The 14,593-nt window shown below is 45.9% G+C and overlaps 1 protein-coding gene across 10 annotated transcripts in view; it reads right to left on the bottom strand.

Moving 5' to 3' along the window:
• Window positions 1–14,593, bottom strand: part of LOC139550672 (zinc finger protein 521-like) — a 161,241-nt gene that overhangs the window by 131,156 nt on the left and 15,492 nt on the right. The gene's annotated exons all lie outside the window — the stretch shown is intronic.

Raw genomic sequence — 14,593 nt, 5'->3', positions numbered from 1 at the left:
GTTCACATTGAGAGGCTACTGTACTGTATTTCTTCAGCAGATCTATGGTCATAACATCATACAATGAGATCCGATTCATAATTAAGTCTGGATGGCTTGCTTATTTGACTGTGTCTGAGCTCTTTGGATGTAAACTCAGCAAAAAAAGAAACGTCCCTTTTTCAGGACCCTGTCTTTCAAAGATAATTCGTAAAAATCTTCACAGATCTTCATTGTAAAGGGTTTAAACACTGTTTCCCATGCTTGTTCAATGAACCATAAACAATTAATGAACATGCACCTGTGGAACGGTCATTAATACACTAGCAGCTTACAGACGGTAGGCAAGGAGGTCACAGTTATGTAAACTTAGGACACTAAAGAGGCCTGTCTACTGACTCTGAAAAACACCAAAAGAAAGATGCCCAGGGTCCCTGCTCATCTGTGTGAATGTGCCGGAGGCATGCTGCAAGGAGGCATGAGGACTGCAGATGTGGCCAGGGCAATAAATTGCAATGTCCGTACTGTGAGACGCCTAAGACAGCGCTACCGGGTGACAGGACGGACAGCTGATCGTCCTCGCAGTGGCAGACCACGTGTAACAACACCTGCACAGGATCGGTACGTCCGAACATCACACCTGCAGGACAGGTACAGGATGGCAACAACAACTGCCTGAGTTACACCAGGAACGTACAATCCTTCCATCAGTGCTCAGACTGTCCGCAATAGGCTGAGAGAGGCTGGACTGGGGGCTTGTAGGCCTGTTGTAAGGCAGGTCCTCACCAGACATCACCGGCAACAACGTCGCCTATGGGCACAAACCCACCATTGCTGGACCAGACAGGACTGGCAAAAAGTGCTCTTCACTGACGAGTCGCGGTTTTGTCTCACCAGGGGTGATGGTCGGATTCACGTTTATCGTCAAAAGAATGAGCGTTACACCGAGGCCTATACTCTGGAGCGGGAAAGATTTGGAGGTGGAGGGTGTGTCATGGTCTGTTGCGGTGTGTCACAGCATCATCGGACTGAGCTTGTTGTCATTGCAGGCAATCACAACACTGTGCGTTACAGGGAAGACATCCACCTCCCTCATGTGGTACCCTTCCTGCAGGCTCATCCTGACATGACCCTCCAGCATGACAATGCCACCAGCCATACTGCTCGTTCTGTGAGTGATTTCCTGCAAGACAGGAATGTCAGTGTTCTGCCATGGCCAGCGAAGAGCCCGGATCTCAATCCCATTGAGCACGTCTGGGACCTGTTGGATCGGAGGTTGAGGGCTAGGGCCAATCCCCCCAGAAATGTCTGGGAACTTGCAGGTGTCTTGGTGGAAGAGTGGGGTAACATCTCACAGCAAGAACTGGCAAATCTGGTGCAGTCCATGAGGAGGAGATGCACTGCAGTACTTAATGTAGCTGGTGGCCACACCAGATACTGACTGTTACTTTTGATTTTGACCCCCCCTTAGTTCAGGGACAAAGTATTCAATTTATGTGAGTCACATGTCTGTGGAACTTGTTCAGTTTATGTCTCAGTTGTTGAATCTTGTTATGTTCATACAAATGTTTACACATATTAAGTTTGCTGAAAATAAACGCAGTTGACAGTGAGGACGTTTCTTTTTTTTGCTGAGTTTAGATTCAATGAGGTGGTATTGGAGAAATGTACACTATTACTTTATCATGAAAAGCAAGTATAGGGGCCTCCCGGGTGGCGCAGTGGTCTAGGGCACTGCATCGCAGTGCTAGCTGCGCCACCAGAGTCTCTGGGTTCGCGCCCAGGCTCTGTCGGAGCCGGCCGAGACCGGGAGGTCTGTGGGGCGACGCACAATTGGGCTAGCGTCGTCCGGGTTAGGGAGGGTTTGGCCGGTAGGGATATCCTTGTCTCATCGCGCTCCAGCGACTCCTGTGGCGGGCCGGGCGCAGTGCGCGCTAACCAAGGGGGCCAGGTGCACGGTGTTTCCTCCGACACATTGGTGCGGCTGGCTTCCGGGTTGGAGGCGCGCTGTGTTAAGAAGCAGTGCGGCTTGGTTGGGTTGTGCTTCGGAGGACGCGTGGCTTTCGACCTGCGTCTCTCCCGAGCCCGTACGGGAGTTGTAGCGATGAGACAAGATAGTAATTACTAGCGATTGGATACCACGAAAAATTGGGGAGAAAAGGGGATTAAAAAAAATATAGAAAAATAAATAAATAAAGAAAAGAAAAGCAAGTATAGATGTTTATACTGTAGTTATTCTATACATAAAAACAATGTTTCTCAGCTTGAAATATATGTCACAAATCAACATGCAGCAGACATGGCGCCGACAGACATGGCAGCTCTACTACTAGCTTCAAAGCAACTTTGCAGTGTTTCGTTTTTTTGTGTGTGTTATTTCTTACATTATTAGCCCAGAACATTTTTTGTGTTATTACATACAGCCGGAAATTCATCAGCATTACGACCAGGATGTAACGTTCGTCATATTCCTCCTCCTCGGACGAGGAGATCGGACCAACACGCAGCGAGGTATGTAGACATAATGAATTGAATTGAACAGACGAACACTGACACGAAATACACTTGAATAAACTATAAAACAACAAACGACGTTAAACAGACCTGAACATGAGAACTACATAAAAACGAAGAACGCACGAACAGGAAAAATGAATGAACGAACGAGACATACCGTGTGGTGCAACAAAACACAGACACAGCGACAATCACCCACAAACAAACAGTGAGAACAGCCTACCTTAATATGGTTCTCAATCAGAGGAAACGTCAAACACCTGCCTCTAATTGAGAACCATATCAGGCAACACATTAACCCAACATAGAAAATAACACATAGACAACCCACCCCAACTCACGCCCTGACCAACTAAATAAATACAAGAAAAAGGAAAAACAGGTCAGGAACGTGACACAGGAATACAACTTTCCCGAATTGGATCCATTGTTCATACCCCCCAGGGCAATTTAACTTATCCCAAAGGCTGCTCCAAGACGCCGCCGGCGGAGAAGAGGTATTCGGAGTGGACTTCTAGTCTGACTCAGGAGGCGTCCACACCATCCACCGCTTCCGAGTATATGACTTGCTAATGTTCAGTCTCTGGACAATAAAGTAGACAAGCTCAGGGCGACGATCTCCTTCCAGAGAGACATCAGGGACTGTAACATACTCTGTTTCATGGAATCATGACTCTCTCGCGATATACTGTCGCCGTCCATCCTGCCAGCTGGGTTCTCAGTACATCGCGCAGACAGGAATAAAGAACTCTTCGGGAAGAAGAAAGGCAGTAGTGTATGTTTCATGATTAACTACTCATGGTGTGATTGTGGTAACATACAGAAACTCAAGTCCTTTTGTTCACCCAACCTAGAATACCTCACAATCAAATGCCGACCGTATTACCTCCCAAAAGAATTCTCTTCGGTTATAGTCACAGTCATGTATATTCCCGCTCAAGCCGATACCACAGCGGCCCTCAAGGAAGTACATGGAACTTTATACAAACTGGAAACCACATATCCTGAGGCCGCATTTATTGTTGCTGGGGATTTTAACAAAGCAAATTTGAGCAAAACACTACCGAAGTTCTGTCAATACACTGACTGTAGTACTCGCTCTGGAAAAACACTTGACCACTGCTACTCCCCCTTCCGGGATGTTTACAAGGCCCTCGCCCGCCCTCCCTTCAATAGATGACAGCATCCGTGCAAAACTGAAAGCACAAACCACTGCATTTAACCTTGGCAAGGTGACAGGGAATAAGGTTGAATACACACAGTATAGTTATTCCCTCCATAAAGCAATCACACAGACAAAACGTCAGTACAGAGACAAAGTGGAGTCGCAATTCAACGGCTCAGACACGAGACGTATGTGACAGGGTCTACAGATAATCACGGATTACAAAAGGAAATCAGCCACACCGATGTCTTGCTCCCGGACAAGCTAAACACCATCTTCGCTCGCTTTGAGGATAACACAGTGCCACCGATGCGGCCTGGCCCCAAGGACTGTGGGCTCTCATTCTCAGTGGCCGGACTAAGTAAGACATTTAAGCGTGTTAACCCTCGCAAGGTTGTCGGCCCAGACGGCGTCCCTAGCCGTGTCCTCAGAGCATGCGCAGACCAGCTGGCTGGAATGTTTACGGACATATTCAATCTCTCCCTATCCCAGTCTGCTGTCCCCACTTGCTTCAAGATGTCCACCATTGTTCATTTACCGAAGAAAGCAAAGGTAACTAAACTAAATGACTATTGCCTCGTAGCACTCACTTCTGTCATCATGAAGTGCTTTGAGAGTTAAGGATAATATCACCTCTACCTTACCTGTCACCCTAAACCCACTTCAATTTGCTTACCGCCCCAATAGATCCACAGACGATGCAATTCCCTTCGCACTGCACACTGCCCTATCCCATCTGGACAAGACGAATACCTATGTAAGAATTCTGTTCATTGACTATAGCTCAGCCTTCAACACCATAGTACGCTCCAAGCTCATCATTAAGCTCAGGACCCTGGGTCTGAACCCCGCCCTGTGCAACTGGGTCCTGGACTTCCTGATGGGCCGCCCCTAGGTGGTGAAGGTAGGAAACAACACCTCCACTTCGCTGATCCTCAACACAGGGGCCCCACAAGGGTGCGTGCTCAGCCCCCTCCTGTACTCTGTTCACCCATGACTGCATGGCCATGCACACCTCCAACCCAATCATCAAGTTTGCAGACAACACAACAGTAGTAGGCCTGATTACCAACAATGACGAGACACCCTTTAGGGAGGAAGTGAGAGCCCTGGCGGAGTGGTGCCGGGAAAATAACCTCTCCCTCAAAGGCAACAAAACGAAGGAGCTGACCGTGGACTTCAGGAAACAGCAGAGGGAGCACGCCCCTATCCACATCGACAGGACCGTAGTGGAGAAGGTGAAAAGCTTCCTATTCCTCGGCGTACACATCACTGACAATCTGAAATGGTCCACCCACACAGACAGTGTGGTGAAGAACAGCGCAACAGTGCCTCTTCAATCTCAGGAGGCTGAAGGAATTCGTCTTGGCCCCTCAGACCCTTGTCATGGAAAATCTTACACAGGGACACCTGAAGTCAATCTTACATGACTCATTGTTTACTATCAGCGCGCTGGAGAGGTACCAACCAACTCAATGCACCATGTACACATGTCGATCAGGAGCTATTACGGGGCATTCCCGTTAGTTCCCTTATATACTGGTTACAGACACGTTACATAAGCATAGTTCATAGGGTTGGTTCCGGCATGTGTCTGGCGCCGTCTCCTATCTTAAGTTAAAGAACATATTCTGGGCATTCTGCCAGACGGTCCTAAAGAGGAGGTCATGATGGCCCCCCCTCATATCTTTACCAGGCACCGGCAGGAACCAAGGATTGTTAAAGACACCAAAGACAAGATTAACATTTTCAAGACTGTTTCTTCACAAAGCAAAATATCCTTCACACCCTCACAAACTTTTCAGATGCACAATTGAGAGCATCCTGTCGGGCTTAATCACCGCCTGGTACGGCAACTGCACCGCCCGCAACCGCAGGGCTTTCCAGAGGGTGGTGCGGTCTACCCAACACATCACCGGTGGAACACTGCCTGCCCTCCAGGACACCTACAGCATCACTGGAAGGCCAAAAAGATCATCAAGGACATCAACCACCCGAGCCTGTTCATCCCGCTATCTTCCAGAAGGCGAGGTCAGTACAGGTGCATCAAAGCTCAGACCGAGAGACTGAAAAACAGCTTCTATCTCAAGGCCATCAGACTGTTAAATATCCGTCACTAGCCGGCTACCACCCGGTTATTCAACCCTGCACCTTAGAGGCTGCTGCTCTATATACACTGCTCCAAAAAATAAAGGGAACACTAAAATAACACATCCTAGATCTGAATGAATGAAATATTCTTATTAAATACTTTTTTCTTTACATAGTTGAATGTGCTGACAACAAAATCACACAAAAATTATCAATGGAAATCAAATTTATCAACCCATGGAGGTCTGGATTTGGAGTCAAACTCAAAATTAAAGTGGAAAACCACACTACAGGCTGATCCAACTTTGATGTAATGTCCTTAAAACAAGTCAAAATGAGGCTCAGTAGTGTGTGATGCCTCCACGTGCCTGTATGACCTCCCTACAACGCCTGGGCATGCTCCTGATGAGGTGGCGGATGGTCTCCTGAGGGATCTCCTCCCAGACCTGGACTAAAGCATCCGCCAACTCCTGGACAGTCTGTGGTGCAACGTGGCGTTGGTGGATGGAGCGAGACATGATGTCCCAGATGTGCTCAATTGGATTCAGGTCTGGGGAACGGGCGGGCCAGTCCATAGCATCAATGCCTTCCACTTGCAGGAACTGCTGACACACTCCAGCCACATGAGGTCTAGCATTGTCTTGCATTAGGAGGAACCCAGGGCCAACCGCACCAGCATATGGTCTCACAAGGTGTCTGAGGATCTCATCTCGGTACCTAATGGCAGTCAGGCTACCTCTGGCGAGCACATGGAGGGCTGTGCGGCCCCCCAAAGAAATGCCACCCCACACCATGACTGACCCACCGCCAAACCGGTCATGCTGGAGGATGTTGCAGGCAGCAGAACGTTCTCCACGGCGTCTCCAGACTCTGTCACGTCTGTCACATGTGCGTGTGAACCTGCTTTCATCTGTGAAGAGCACAGGGCGCCAGTGGCGAATTTGCCAATCTTGGTGTTCTCTGGCAAATGCCAAACGTCCTGCACGGTGTTGGGCTGTAAGCACAACCCCCACCTGTGGACGTCGGGCCCTCATACCACCCTCATGGAGTCTGTTTCTGACCGTTTGAGCAGACACATGAACATTTGTGGCCTGCTGGAGGTCATTTTGCAGGGCTCTGGCAGTGCTCCTCCTTGCACAAAGGCGGAGGTAGCGGTCCTGCTGCTGGGTTGTTGCCCTCCTACGGCCTCCTCCACGTCTCCTGATGTACTGGCCTGTCTCCTGGTAGCGCCTCCATGCTCTGGACACTATGCTGACAGACACAGCAAACCTTCTTGCCACAGCTCGCATTGATGTGCCATCCTGGATGAGCTGCACTACCTGAGCCACTTGTGTGGGTTGTAGACTCCGTCTCATGCTACCACTAGAGTGAGAGCACCGCCAGCATTCAAAAGTGAACAAAACATCAGCCAGGAAGCATAGGAACTGAGAAGTGGTCTGTGGTCACCACCTGCAGAACCACTCCTTTATTGGGGGTGTCTTGCTAATTGCCTATAATTTCCACCTGTTGTCTATTCCATTTGCACAACAGCATGTGAAATTTATTGTCAATCAGTGTTGCTTCCTAAGTGGACAGTTTGATTTCACAGAAGTGTGATTGACTTGGAGTTACATTGTGTTGTTTAAGTGTTCCCTTTATTTTTTGAGCAGTGTACATAGACATGGAATCACTGACCACTTTAATAATGGAACACTAGTCACTTTAATAACGTTTACATACTGCTTTACTCATCTCATATGTATATACTGCATTCTATTGTACTGTATTTTAGTCAATGCCACTCTGACATTGCTCGTCCTAATATTTATATATTTCTTAATTCCATTATTTTACATTAGTTTCAATATCAACAGTGACTCTGGGATTCTGGCCTTCTAGGTAGAGTTGCAAAGAAAAAGCCATATCTCAGACTGGCCAATAAAAATAAATGATTACCCTCTCTAGGGTAGGGGGAAGCATTCGGAATTTTGGATGAAAAGCATGCCCAAATTAAACTGCCTGTTTCTCGGGCCCAGAAGATATGATATGCATATAACTGGTAGATTTGGATGGAAAACACTCTAAAGTTTCCAAAACTGTTAAACTAGTGTCTGTGAGTATAACAGAACTGATTTGGCAGGCAAAAACCTGAGAAAAATCCATTCGGGAAGTCGTTTTTTTTTGGTTTTGTAGTTTTCTATTCAATGCCATTACAGTATCCATTGACTTAGGACTCAAATTGCAGTTCCTATGCCTTTCACTAGATGTCAACAGTCTTTATAAATTGTTTCAGGCTTGTATTCTGAAAAATGAGGAAGTAAGAGCAGTCTGAATGAGTGGACCCTAAAGTGTCACAGAGCTTTTTCATGCGCGCGACCGAGAGAGTGCCTTTCTTGTTAACCTTTTATATTGACGACGTTATTGTCCGGTTGAAATATTATCGATTATTTAGGCTAAAAACAACCTGAGGATTGAATATAAACATCGTTTGACATGTTTCTATGAACTTTACAGATACAATTTGGATTTTTTTGTCTGCCTGTTTTGACTGCGTTTGAGCCTGTGTATTACTGAAGAAAACGCGCAAACAAAACTGAGGTTTTTGGATATAAAGAGACTTTATCGAACAAAAGGAACATTTATTGAGTAAATTGATGTCTGCTGAGTGCAACCATATGAAGATCATCAAAGGTAAGGGATTAATTTTATCTCTATTTCTGACTTGTGTAACTCTTCTACTTGGCTGGTTACTGTTTGTAATGACTTGTCTGCTGGGCAATGTTCTCAAATAATCGTAAGGTATGCTTTCGCCGTAAAGCATTTTTTAAATCTGACACCGTGGTTGGATTCACAAGAAGTTAATCTTTAAACCTATGTAAAATATGTTTTGTTTTCTGAATTTTTGTAATGAGTATTTCTATATTTGAATTTGGCGCCCAGCAGTTTCACTGGCTGTTGAAGAGGTGGGACGCTGAAGTCTCAAGTACCCAAGAGAGGTTAAGATGGGCAAAAGAACACAGACACTGGACAGAGGAACTCTGCCTAGAAGGCCAGCATCCCAGAGTCGCCTCTTGACTGTTGACGTTGAGACTGGTGTTTTGCAGGTACTATTTAATGAAGCTGCCAGTTGAGGACTTATGAGGTGTCTGTTTCTCAAACTAGACACTCCACTGTACTTGACCTCTTTCTCAGTTGTGCACCGGGGCCTCCCACTCCTCTTTCTATTCTGGTTAGAGCCAGTTTTTGCTGTTCTGTGAAGGGAGTAATACACAGCTTTGTACAAGAGCTTCAGTTTCTTGGCAATTCCTCGCATGGAATAGCCTTTATTTCTCAGAAAAAGAATAGACTGACGAGTTTCAGAAGAAAGTGCATTGTTTATGGCCATTTTGAGCCTGTAATCGAACCCACAATCGCTGATGCTCCAGATACTCAACTAGTCTAAAAAAGGCCAGTTTTATTGCTTCTTTAATCAGGACAACAGTTTTCAGCTGTGTTAACATAGTTGCAAAAGGGTTTTCTAATGATCAATTAGCCTTTTAAAATGATAAACTTTGATTAGCTAACACAACGTGCCAATGGATCACAGGAGTGATGGTTGCTGATAATGGGCCTCTGTACGCCTATGTAGATATTCCATTAAAAATCAGCCGTTTCCAGTTACAATAGACATTTACAACATTAACAATGTCTACACTGTATTTCTGATCAATTTTATGTTATTTTAAAGGACAAAAACAAGGACATTTCTGTGACCCCAAACTTTTAAACCGTAGTGTATGTTGTGAATTGTTAGATACTACTGCTCTGTTGGAGCTAGGAACACAAGCATTTCGCTACACCCGCAATAATATCTGCTAAATATGTGTATGCGACCAATGAAATTTGATTTGATATTACATTTTTTTGATTCACGTGGCCAAACTATTACTGGAGGATGTAGAGCAAACAACCGAAACAATAGCTGACATGATAAAGGAACCACCACATGCCACAGGTAACACAGGTGGCATCATTCACCATTAAAATGCACCAAAAGAAATATAAGAACACTAAGGTAAGGAAATCAAAGCGCACGAATGAGAAACATGATTTGATTTTCTCTCTTTCTTTCTTTCTCTCTCTCTCTCTCTCTCTCTCTCTCTCTGTGAGTGATAATATTGAACGAAGCGCCTTGCCATGCCATTAGTGCAGTCGAACAACAAAGGAAATGAATAATAGAGAATATGATTTGAGAAGTGCTGGAGTGAAAGAGTCCTTTCCTCTTCCTGCTGTACGAAGCAAGCCCTGCAGTGCATTGATCTGGGGCTGCCTCAGCCATCAGCCGACACTATGATATATACCACTAGCTTGCACTAGAGTAAGAGTATGTCGCCATCCAGACAACCCCTCAGATCTAACACACTCTACTACAGACACACACGCATGTAAGCATGTACGCCTGTTATAAGAATACAAACACACTAAGACACACACACAGGCACACACACACACCCTTTCTCTTTCTCAGACCCAGAGCTTAGTCCACTCCGATTCTAGCTGGAGCAGGCACCGTCTTCCACAAAACAGCCCCAACCAGCCACAGCCAGGAGAGAAAGAAAAGCAGATATAAAAGAGAGAAGAAAGAACGCGGAGCATGTGGTTATAATTCCACACAGGCAGTGACGGCAGTTGTAAAGCCAAGCTGTGGATCTTAAGCCTGTTCCACACTCTCTCTCCGGGTAAAAAGCACTCTGCCTCATTAAACCTTCCATATCATACTGTTCCTGTCCTCCGCACTAGCTAACTAAAATGCTGTCTTTCTTTCTTCTTTACCAGAGACCTATTTTGTAATAATTTCCCCTTTTTTCCTCTTCTGTTATACATCAAACATGAGTGTGGCTTATAGAATAATAATACAGTAGGTACCTGGCTATAAGACACAATGAACATACAGGCTCATAGAGGAACACTGCTGGGGGTCTTCTCTTGAGCCAAGCCCTCGACACATCACGTCTGATTTAGATAGGGGCTTATCAAGGGGCTAATGGGTATTGTGACCATGTCAATCACTGATCAGTGGCCTACAAGCATGAATAGAAGCTGATGTATTTTTTTACATCCAAAACCTCTTGATGGACAATGGTTTAACCATAAGGTCCTGTAATGTTAGATCTGCCATTTAAATATAAAGGGGTTTAAACCCAATACTGTTCTTGATCATTGGTCCAAAATCATATTTTCTCAAGGCACTATAACAGGTGAAATGACATGAAAGACTAAATGAAAAATTATTCAAAACAATAACAATAATCTTGTCCTATATTTTAGTAAAGTTCTGCAACTTCTACTAGCATCATTTACACTGCATCTGACGAGAGGGTTAAAAGAAAATCAGCCATACAAACTCAAATGAGAAAAGTGAGAAATTAATTTGTGTGCCCTCTTGATTTCTCCACAGGCAGACATCGATCAAGTCGCTGCTGTCTCCCCTCACTCAGGAGATGGCGTCTAGAGGGAGGAGGCGGGGGAAGAAGGTGTGGAGGAGAGGAGAGGAGAGAGAGGCGTGTGTGCGTGTGTCTGAGGGGTCATTGTAATCAGGGGCTCTCATTAGCCCGCTGTTGGCTGTGGATGACAGGAGGTGTCCCAGGGAACCAGGGGAAACAGGAGCTCATAAGCCCAGCGCTTCATCTACTGCCGCTGGAGTGGCTGAGGACGGAGCCTGCCTCTCTCCCCAACCATCTCCCAGATATATGGAGCCTGCCTCTCTCCCCAACCAACTCCCAGATATACGGAGCCTGCCTCTCTCCCCAACCAACTCCCAGATATACGGAGCCTGCCTCTCTCCCCAACCAACCCCCAGATATACGGAGCCTGCCTCTCTCCCCAACCAACCCCCAGATATATGGAGCCTGCCTCTCTCCCCAACCAACTCCCAGATATATGGAGCCTGCCTCTCTCCCCAACCAACCCCCAGATATATGGAGCCTGCCTCTCTCCCCAACCAACTCCCAGATATACGGAGCCTGCCTCTCTCCCCAACCAACCCCCAGATATATGGAGCCTGCCTCTCTCCCCAACCAACTCCCAGATATACGGAGCCTGCCTCTCTCCCCAACCATCTCCCAGATATACGGAGCCTGCCTCTCTCCCCAACCATCTCCCAGATATACGGAGCCTGCCTCTCTCCCCAACCATCTCCCAGATATACGGAGCCTGCCTCTCTCCCCAACTAACTCCCAGATATACGGAGCCTGCCTCTCTCCCCAACCAACTCCCAGATATACGGAGCCTGCCTCTCTCCCCAACCAACTCCCAGATATATGGAGCCTGCCTCTATCCCCAACCAACTCCCAGATATACGGAGCCTGCCTCTCTCCCCAACCAACTCCCAGATATACGGAGCCTGCCTCTCTCCCCAACCAACTCCCAGATATACGGAGCCTGCCTCTCTCCCCAACCAACTCCCAGATATACGGAGCATGACTCTCTCCCCAACCAACTCCCAGATATACGGAGCCTGCCTCTCTCCCCAACCAACTCCCATATATACGGAGCATGACTCTCCCCCAACCAACTCCCAGATATACGGAGCATGACTCTCCCCAACCAACACCTAGACATACCTAGACAAAACACCACAGCCGTAGACTAGATTGGCATGGGCATGGTGCTCTTGCCTTATGCACAAGACTGTTTTACTCAGAGATGGCCGAGGAAGACAGGTAAATAGTGAACAGACACAAATACACTAGGAGGGGGCTGAGGGAAAGAGACCTAAATCTCTGACACAAAACCAATAAAACACCTCATCAGCAGACATACTGTAGTAAAACAGCCCTTGTGTTTCCTGTTTCTGCATTTCTCTCTGTCTGAAGGGGCCCAGAGAGGGAGGTGTGTAAACGCTACTGGACTCACTACATTGCTAGGTGCCAGGCAGTGTGTGTGGCTGTGTGAGTACCCAGGGTCCCCAACCTGCTGGGCAAAGCCATCCATATCAGGTTTAAAATAACCACAAATGAGACTTAACCTTTAGCAGAGACAAATGAAATGAAAGAATGGTCGCGTGGTGGATGTGATCAGTAGCAGGCCTCATTCATAGGGGGCTCTCTGTGAGCCTGACCTGGATTACTGCTCTGTTCCTGGAGGGCCTACGGTGAATGCCACACCAGCAGACAGAACACATTCATCTGCTCTGTGAGCTCTATTCACCTCTATCAGAGAATAGGAAACAAAGACGTGAACACACACACAATCAGTTGAAGTCGGAAGTTTACATACATTAAAACTCATTTTTCAACCACTCCACAAATTTCTTGTTAACAAACTATAGTTGTCGCATGTCGGTTAGGACATCTACTTTGTGCATGATACAAGTCATTTTTCCAACAATTGTTTAGACAGATTATTTCACTTATAATTCACTCTATCACAATTCCAGTGGGTAAGAAGTTTACATACACTAAGTTGACTGAGCCTTTAAACAGCTTGGAAAATTCCAGAAAATGATGTCGTGGCTTTAGAAGCTTCTGATAGGCTAAATTACATAATTTGAGTCAATTGAAGGTGTACCTGTGGATGTATTTCAAGGCCTACCTTCAAATTCAGTGCCTCTTTGCTTGAAATCATGGGAAAATCTAAAGAAATCAGCCAAGACTTCAGAAAAAAGATTGTAGACCTCCACAAGTCTGGTTAATCCTTGGGAGCAATTTCCAAATGCCTGAAGGTACCACGTTCATCTGTACAAACAATAGTACACAAGTATAAACACCGTGGGACCACGCAGCCGTCTCCTAGAGATGAACGTACTTTGGTGCGAAAAGTGCAAATCAATCCCAGAACAACAGCAAAGGACCTTTTGAAGATTCTGGAGGAAACAGGTACAAAAGTATCTATATCCACAGTAAAACGAGTCCTATATCGACATAACCTGAAAGGCCGCTCAGCAAGAAAGAAGCCACTGCTCAAAAACCGCCATAAACAAAGCCAGACTACGGTTTGCAACTGCACATGGGGACAAAGATCGTACTTTTTAGAGAAATGTCCTCTGGTCTGATGAAACAAAAATAGAACTGTTTGGCCATAATGACCATCATTATGTTTGGAGGAAAAAGGGGGAGGCTTGCAGGCCGAAGAACACCATCCCAACCGTGAAGCATGGGGTGGCAGCGTCATGTTTTGGAGGTGCTTTGCTGCAGGAGGGACTGGTGCACTTCACAAAATAGATGGCATCATGAGGCAGGAAAATTATGTGGATATATTGAAGCAACATCTCAAGACATCAGTCAGGAAGTTAAAGCTTGGTCGTAAATGGGTCTTCCAAATGGACAATGACCCCAAGCATACTTCCAAAGTTGTGGCAAAATGGCTTAAGGACAACAAAGTCAAGGTATTGGAGTGGCCATCACAAAGCCCTGACCTCAATCCTATAGAACATTTGTGGGCAGAACTGAAAAAGCGTGTGCGAGCAAGGATCCTACAAACCTGACTCAGTTAAAAAGGCTCTGTCAGGAGGAATGGGCCAAAATTCACCCAACTTATTGTGGGAAGCTTGTGGAAGGCTACCCGAAACGTTTGACCCAAGTTAAGCAATTTAAAGGCAATGCTAACAAATACTAATTGAGTGTATGTAAACATCTGACCCACTGGGAATGTGATGAAAGAAATAAAAGCTTAAATAAATCGTTCTCTCTTCTATTATTCTGACATTTCACATTTTTTAAATAAAGTGGTGATCCTAACTGACCTAAGACAAGGCATTTTTACTAGGATTAAATGTCAGGAATTGAGAAAAACTGAGTTTAAATGTATTTTGGCTAAGGTGTATGTAAACTTCCTACTTCAACTGTACCTACACACACACACACACACACAAACAAACAGGCA

This window comes from Salvelinus alpinus, chromosome 23 (assembly GCF_045679555.1).
Source record: "Salvelinus alpinus chromosome 23, SLU_Salpinus.1, whole genome shotgun sequence".
In the NCBI taxonomy this organism is placed as follows: Eukaryota; Metazoa; Chordata; class Actinopteri; order Salmoniformes; family Salmonidae; genus Salvelinus; species Salvelinus alpinus.
This window is presented reverse-complemented; position numbering and strand designations above follow the sequence as displayed.